The sequence below is a fragment of the Anabrus simplex genome, chromosome 4, assembly GCF_040414725.1.
Source record: "Anabrus simplex isolate iqAnaSimp1 chromosome 4, ASM4041472v1, whole genome shotgun sequence".
Lineage (NCBI taxonomy): Eukaryota > Metazoa > Arthropoda > Insecta > Orthoptera > Tettigoniidae > Anabrus > Anabrus simplex.
Genome location: NC_090268.1, coordinates 36,762,948 through 36,771,280, shown reverse-complemented (window position 1 = coordinate 36,771,280; position 8,333 = coordinate 36,762,948).

Genomic DNA, 8,333 nt, shown 5'->3' with positions numbered 1-8,333 from the left:
CTGATTTCTTTTCAGGAATAATTTTTCGCAAGCTATGCAAGTTTACTCTTTTCAATTTTTCAAGCTTTTGCAGAGAGCATTCTTTACGTCACTCGTGAGAAATACAAATACGACGTAGAAAAGTTAATATATCACATTGCATTGTCATTCCGGGCGCATATGAGGGTCGGACTTGTGTATGATACAGTGAAGTGGTCCCCGGACGTCTATAAAGCATTTTAGATGTACAACACATCCTGCCTTCCTTCCTGTATTGAAGTCTCTCTCTCTCTTTCTCTCCACTCCAAGTTTTCCAAGTCAACAGTAACTTGGACTATTTCTCATCCTTCAACAAGTGAATCTTGCCAGCCAGATCTCGTCGCTCTACATAAACGTCGCTTGGTTAAACCCGTGATAAAGTAGCCTGGAGAAGGAGGGAAAGGGAGAATCTGACCTTCAACCCACACTCGAGGCCGGCAACCGCCAAGCAGTCTGCTGATCCAGTGACCTTCGTGAGGTCAACAGTCGTACAGCAGTATGATTAGAACCATCCTGTCTAAGTTAGCCATTGCCAGCTCCAATCAAACAAGTCCAACTCACGGAGGTAGCTAATTTAATTGCTACAGTAGTCATAATTTCAGCGTATGGCAGATATTACCCGCAACATGCTTTGTAAAGAAGTGTACAAATATAATAATAATAATAATAATAATAATAATAATAATAATAATAATAATAATATTGGCTTTACGCCACACTAACTACTTTTACGGTTTCCGGAGATGCCAAGTTGCCGGAATTTAGTCCCACATGAGTTCTTCTGCGTGCCAGCAAATCTACCGACACGAGGATAACTTCAAATACCACCGGACTGAGCGAGGATCGAACCTGCCAAGTTGGTGTCTGAGGCACTCAGATCGGCGGGAAACGAATTTATTCTTATTTTTTTAACTCTGGTTATCAGGCTTGTATTTATGAAAATATAGGTGGTGTTCGTTTTCCTGTTCTATTATAGTGTTCTGTGATATTGTAATAATCTAGTATTAACCTATTTATACTTATGAGGTCATTAATGACCCAAAGCAATAATGTTATTTTGCAAGTTAAACAGTTGCACTGGTAATATGATGCTGACCAAGAATTCATTTCAGTATTTACTGGAGAATAAATTTTCCAGACTTGTACGTCATGATCGAAGTGGTTTTCCAGTTCTCACCCACTATGGCCGTGTGCAGACATTTCAATTTGACGCCATCTGGCTGTCTGCTCGTCAATTTCGACGTTCCGTTTCACTCTAGGCCCCCACTAGATGGCAGACCGAGTAAACCGAAACTCTCTTGGGCGTCTATGGTTGAGATTTAATGAATTTTGTCGAGTAAACACCAAATGTGTCACCAGAGATCTTTTACATGCCGACATCGTACGACATGGAGTGTCGAATGGACTTTTTTTCCGCCCTTCAAAAATCCGACTACCTCTGCCGGGTTTGAACCCGCTATCTTGGGATCTGGAGGCCGACACTCTACCGCTGATCCACAGAGGCAGCTACCCACTAGTGACGTTCGAAGGGACAAATGTTAAGAGCTGTTTTGAATGAAACATTTGGAGCAAAAAGACAAGCCCGGAAAATTTTGTTTATACTCATTGAGACTTCAGCTGTGAAAGTCTAAGCTCTGGTGATCATTGTGATACGATTTTTCACCTCCATTCATCGACTTGCTTCGTCAGATCATGCATTGCTCTTCCATATGTACTGGTAATCTAGTTAATAAAACTCTTTGGGACTGTTCCTCGTGGCCCCTATGCCTGAATTACCGGTTGTTTCCATATTTTCTGATCCTTTCCTTATTACTTGGCCAAATCATTTCCAGTTAATAGAGACGAACCTGGCCTAATAGCTTCCTTGCAATTTTAAGTAAAAGTTGTTCGTTGTTAGTAAAATTGTGTGATTCTTTTAGAAAGAGAAGAAAAGAATGGGTAGCACACTGCATTCCTCTACAATATTGTTATTTATATCTCTTACTGTAAAAGAAATATTCAGAAAAACTGTGTTGGGTAAAACATTATTAAATGATTAAATGATGACAATTTTGCATAATTACACTGATCAACAAAAAATAACTTTCAGTGGGTATCTTGGCATCCAACACGCGTCCTAAGACAACTGAAAATATGTTGATTTAAAATATGCAAACCATTTATCTCTATCACTTACCGTTCTTGAGATATACGACATCAACCATACGTTTAATATTGTATCAAGGGAAACAACTTGGAGACAGAAGTTTCACTAGAGCACTGATTGCTACATGGAGTACTAATGAATATGGCTTTCGCAAATGCACCGCATGGTATCATACATATTGGATTTGTTTGTTACACAGCCGCACACGTAGCAAAACAGATCTGGTGAATTTATGCAACTTCTGGACAATAAAAAAGAAGTAAAATGAAAGTATTCGGCTTTGTACGAACAACAATGAAAACAATTTCCGATGAGCGCTGTTACATGAAAAATAAAACTTTGTCAACATTTCCTAAATCTGACGTGACAGAGGAAAACGGATTTCAGATTTTAAATCAGCATGAAAACCTGCACTAGACACAGTAAACATCATGTCAGATATCTATCCGTAGTAAATCATTCTTATAATTCCTGAGAGTACGTTGAAAATAAAATTTTGAAATTCATGAACTTATCCATAGTTAACTGGAGCCTATAAGTATTGTAGTTTACAAGACAAATTTTATCAACATACAGAATCTGAAACAATTACGGACATATGTAAGCCAATGTGTAAGATATTTAAGACTAGCTGATGTACCCGTGCTTCGCTACGGAATTCTAAATTGTATACAGAATTCTAGGTTAGGTAGTATACATGTTGTGAGCAAGATTGTATTAAATTGCATAGCACTTAACGTTACCCTAGAAACGTCTTTCCTTTTTTTTTTTTTTGCTTTACGTCACACCGACACAGATATGTCTTATGGCGACGATGGGATGGGAAAGGCCTAGGAAGTGGAAGGAAGCGGCCGTGGCCTTAATTAAGGTACAGCCCCGGCATTTGCCTGGTGTGAAAATGGGAAACCACGGAAAACCACCTTCAGGGCTGCCGACAGTGGGGCTCGAACCCACGATCTCCCGATTACTGGATACTGGCCGCAATTAAGCGACTGCAGCTATCGAGCTCGGTATGCAGCACATTTGGCTAGGAGGGTAAGAATAGGGTGACGGCAAGGTAGTTTAGCAAAAACGACAACACGCTCGCAGGATATAACAGTAATTGGCAGCTGAGTACTGTATCATAAAATTTTTGCACCATCATACAAAGTAAGCAAGTATTAATGAAATTTTAATCGAATAAACGTGATGTAGCATATAACCACACTGCAAGGATAAGTCCACAGCCAGATGGGACGGGCATTAATTTAGCACAAAAATGCATATACAGCGACTTTTTAATACGAAATTTAATGCTTATATGACCATTCTGTTTAATATTACTACACAAGATTTTATGATTATATAATATGAAGAGAACGCGCGCGTTTGCTTATTAAATGGAGCCAGGTGCTTCTAACGATCCCCTTCCTCCATGACTGACGACGAGTAGCATACACACCAGACAATGGCAACGGCTAGGTGTACATATGTAATGAACAACCCTCTGTATATTAGACGTAACAAATCAGCATCTCAATTTGAGATTTACAGAGAAACATACAGTATCTCTATCCATTGACTTATGGTAAGGAACCAAAATTCTTACTCAACAATTACGGTATCTTAATCTTTAGCCGAAGTTCCGGAAACATGCGCACCGATTCACCGAAAAGATGATGATGATAATGCTTGTTGTTTAAAGGGGCCTAACATCTAAGGTCATCGGCCCTCCCCGGAAAGAGACAATGTATGTGATGCAACTGCAGTTCGATGGAAAGCTGTGGTAATTCACGTAGGGGATCGTGTCCCTTTGTTAGACAAGTCTGAGTAGTTTCTCGAAGCTAAAATGCTTGCCACTCGACACAGTAGTTGATCAATAGCGTTCTGTAGCAAAAATTGTAGGATGCTGGTCGCCGTTTAAGTGTATTTAAATGTGAGATGCACTGTGTGCTTCATTTACGAGGCTGAGAATATCCAAGGTTAACATCCTCGAATAATTAATGCGTGTGTGTGAAGTCTGTTTGATAACGTGTGAAGGTGTGGTGTCTGTGCTAATGCGTGTATTTGCAATTTTTTTTTTTTGCTATTGCTTTACGTCGCACCGGCACAGACAGGTTTTATGGCGACGATGGGATAGGGAAGGGCAATGAGTGGGAAGGAAGCAGCCGTGGCCTTAATTAAGGTACAGCCCCAGCATTTGCCTGACGTGAAAATGGGAAACCACAGAAAAACATCTTCAGGGCTGTGACAGTGGGATTCGAACACACTATCTCCCGGATGTAAGCTCACAGCCGCGCGCCCCCTACCGCACGGCCAACTCACCCGGTTATTTGTAGTGCGAGGGGACTGTGATTCCCAACCCTTGTCCCGTTTCTCTACAAGGTCGGGTATGACGTGAGATGAATCTGTCGTAGCGGGCTTTTATAACCGGATGCTACCCTGACATCAACCTCATCAGAGGAGTTAATGGGATGAAATGAATGAATGAATGAATGAATGAATGAATGAATGAATGAATGAATATGGAGTAGAAAGGGAGAGGGTGAAACCCGGTGCCGGCACATAGCCTACTCCTGTCGAAGAACACTAAGGGGTCTGCTCAAGGCTTAACGTCCCCATTCGACGGACGAATCACCATCAACAGCGCCATATGCCCTCACTCCATATGAGCACTGCGGAGAGGTTTGGAATTTAATCCAGACTTTTGGCAGGCAATCTAGTGATTAGAAATTGTATACCACCACTTCCCCTACCCTACCGGCCTTCATTCCGATGGTGACAATTTCTTTTCGACCAACGAGACTCGAACCGGCTAACGACAGTGTCAGACCTTTTAGACTACAACGCCTTAACAATCATGGCTACCAGGCGGGCTCCCACAGTGTGAGGGGGCATTTAAACAAACTATATCTAACAACTCCGCAATCGGCTGTCATAAATGGTCCAGGCTTCACTGAAGATGAGTATGATGGAAATAAGGGGTGAAGTGGTTTCTCGTTGCTTTCCTCGCTGAACCAGACGTTGCTATTACACACCAGTCTGCCACACCCACTGAAAGACACGCACCTACCAATCCTCTGGGGACACCATCACGCCATTCATTGCAGGGACTGGGTGGATAAGGAATGACATTACAGGCATCGTTCATACCTCAGCTACTTTCACACTGACAAAGCCAAGGATGAGACTGAGAGAGGTCAGTGAAAGTAACAAACTTGTTGCAGCCCATGTCAGAAGACACAGTGCACTGTGAAAGGTACGACACTCCAGAAGACGCCCTTCGGGCTAAATACATTTCTTTCCTAATTGTTTTACGTTGCACCGACACACAAAGGTCTGAGGGAGACGACGGGATAAGGCAGGGCTACGATCAATAAGGAAGCGACTGTGGCCATAATTAAGGTATAGACCCAGCATTGCTGGTTAGAAAATTGGAAATCACGGAAAACAATCTTTGGCAATCTTCGACAGTGGGAATCGGACGAACCATCTCCCGAAGACGATCTAACAGCTACATAATCCAGGTAGTCAGTCAAGTTTCCACGCATAGAAGCACGTTAAACTGATCATAAAGATATCCTTCATTCTCAAATGAATTAAAACAATACAGTCGGTCTATGGCAACAATTTGTAAGCAATTAATGTAGTTTTCAATTACAATGAGCGTCCGTGTAACTGCCAGGTAGGGGGAATTTGTCATGAAAGTGGTTATATAGCATTCCACTAAGTTTACTGATACCCACTGTTGTAGTCTAAACGTCAGCACAGCAGCCACATCAGTTGGTGTTAGGTTCGATTTCTGGTTCTGTTATGGAATTTTAATCGAGTTTCAGGACTGGAAGAGGGTATTCGGCCTCAAGTAACAAGCATGAGTATACAAGAGAGAAATTATTCCCTGTATTATATACCTGCCTTTACACCTGACTTATCCCGTATACAGGAGCGTTCCAATAATAATAATAATAATAATAATAATAATAATAATAATAATAATAATGATAATAATAATGATAATAGCCGGGCTAAGACTCCTGGTCAGGAACACCAGACGGGACAAAGCCCCCAGGACAATCCAATACGATACAGAATGAGTTAAGAACAACCAAGAAGTCAGAAGTTGAACAACACAGATCTCAATAACTGGGACTAACTGAAGGAGGCCCTAGTCAATACAGCCAGTAAACGTGTCCCTCCTCACAAGGAGGACGAAGCATGTGTGGTAGAGTGAAGTCTGTGACTATGAAATAGCCCAAAAAGAAATAGTATGGCTGAGAAGGAACTTTCAGGAAGTCCCAGGGAAAATCGGGAGAAATTCTAGGAACAGAAGGAACTCACGGACAGGATACTTCGGGAAAACAAACGAACCTTCACATACAACCAACTCACCCACATCGAAGATAGCTTTACTAAAAATAACTCAAGAAACGTCTACAGTACTTATGAGCAGAATCTCAGTAAATGCACTCCCCCGAGGTTTCACTTCAGAGACTCACAGTGCGAGCTGGTTTACAACAAAAAGGAAAACTGCCAGCTTCTAACCGAGTACTTTAAGAACCTGCTGAGTCGTGATTCGTCCATTGAAGAGCAGCGTACGACACCAAATCTAGACTCTCAACCTCCTTCAGTGGAAGAAGTTATTCATACAATCCGGTATTAAAGAACAAGGCAGTTGAAGAGAACTCTGAAAGTGTGTCGGCAGCAATGCAGTGAACAAGCTCAATGAGATCATTCAGAACATCTGGCAAATGGAAAGGTTGCCATATAACTGGAACTCAGCTTCGATCCACCTTCTTCATAAAAAAAAAGATCTTAAAGACGTGAACAGCTACCAAAAGATTTGTCTCATCCTAGCAACGTACCAGATCCTGTCTAAGGCCTTACTCGCAAGGGCAGAAAATCAACTGGACAGTCAACTGGGGGATTACCCGTGACGCTTCAGGAAGAGTTGATCTCGGGCTGAGAAAATCCTCAACTTCAAAACATTTCTAGTCTAGCCTATTCCAAAATTAGAAGCCGCAAAGTGGTAGTCACCTTTGTTGATTTTAGGAAAGCCTACGACACCGTGGCAGGTAAATCCATAGTAAAGTTCTCAAACTAGGGCTAGACAGCAAACCCCGAGGAACCATTCTACAAACCCTGACTGATAACACTCCAAGCATGACGAATATAAGACCAAATGTGAGGACTCAGCCATTATAGCATGGTAGTTTGTGGTCCAGCCACTGCAAGCGATTATATTCAACACGTGCTCCAGTAGTTCCGGAAGCCGGGAATAGAAGAAAAGTGCGGGAGACGTTACTGTGCGAGATATTTTAGTGAATAAGTTCAATTTTCTTCGCTTGCAGTTCTTAAACTCAGTTCACTATGTGTTGTGGCTTGATTAATTTAATAGTTCAGCATGCCGTATGTTTTGTGCCTGGCTCTAAGTCAGACTGTGGTAGAGTAGTTGATGATATGCAATTTTTGCAACACGGAAGGATAGAAATCAGTATGAAAAATGGGTCAGGCCTATTCCACGGAAGGATACTGAGTTAACGCGTAATAGCACAATTGTCATGTTCATTTCTCTCATGATTTTATAGTAAAATCAAGTAATTTTATAGTGAATGGTGAAAAAGTGGATATCTCTCGTGTGAGATGGAAATTACGTCCAGGAGCAGTGCTTCACATTTTCCCTAATTTGCAGAAATACATTTCAAGTTAGATAAAGTCCCCTGATACTCCCAACAGAAAAAAAGAACCTAGACACCATCAGGAAAAGAAGAAGACGGGAGTGCAGCAGCGAATGGGGAATTGAAAGGTCAGTCTAATGTTGATCAATATTAGGGTCAATCTAGTGTACTTTCTGATGCCGAAAAGACAATATTATCGCTCAAAAAGCGCCTAAAAATGTTTATCATTACCTGAAGTGCCGATTTTTTTTCAGAACGAAGGAAATTCGCGAGATGTACAATCTCTAACATATGCCAAATCTTCACGCAATCTTTCGGAAGTCCAGTAACCGAAAAATTGAGTTGATAAAGAGATTATTACCTTTAAATATTTCATGGGCGATTGTTTTAATACGCTGGGAGTTATGCGCTATTTATCTGTATATGTACACTCCAGTAACATGTGCTTTCCGCAACAAGGTCGTAGTTCTTATTTCCATGTATGATTTTTTCATTGTACCCTGCCATGTTATTTT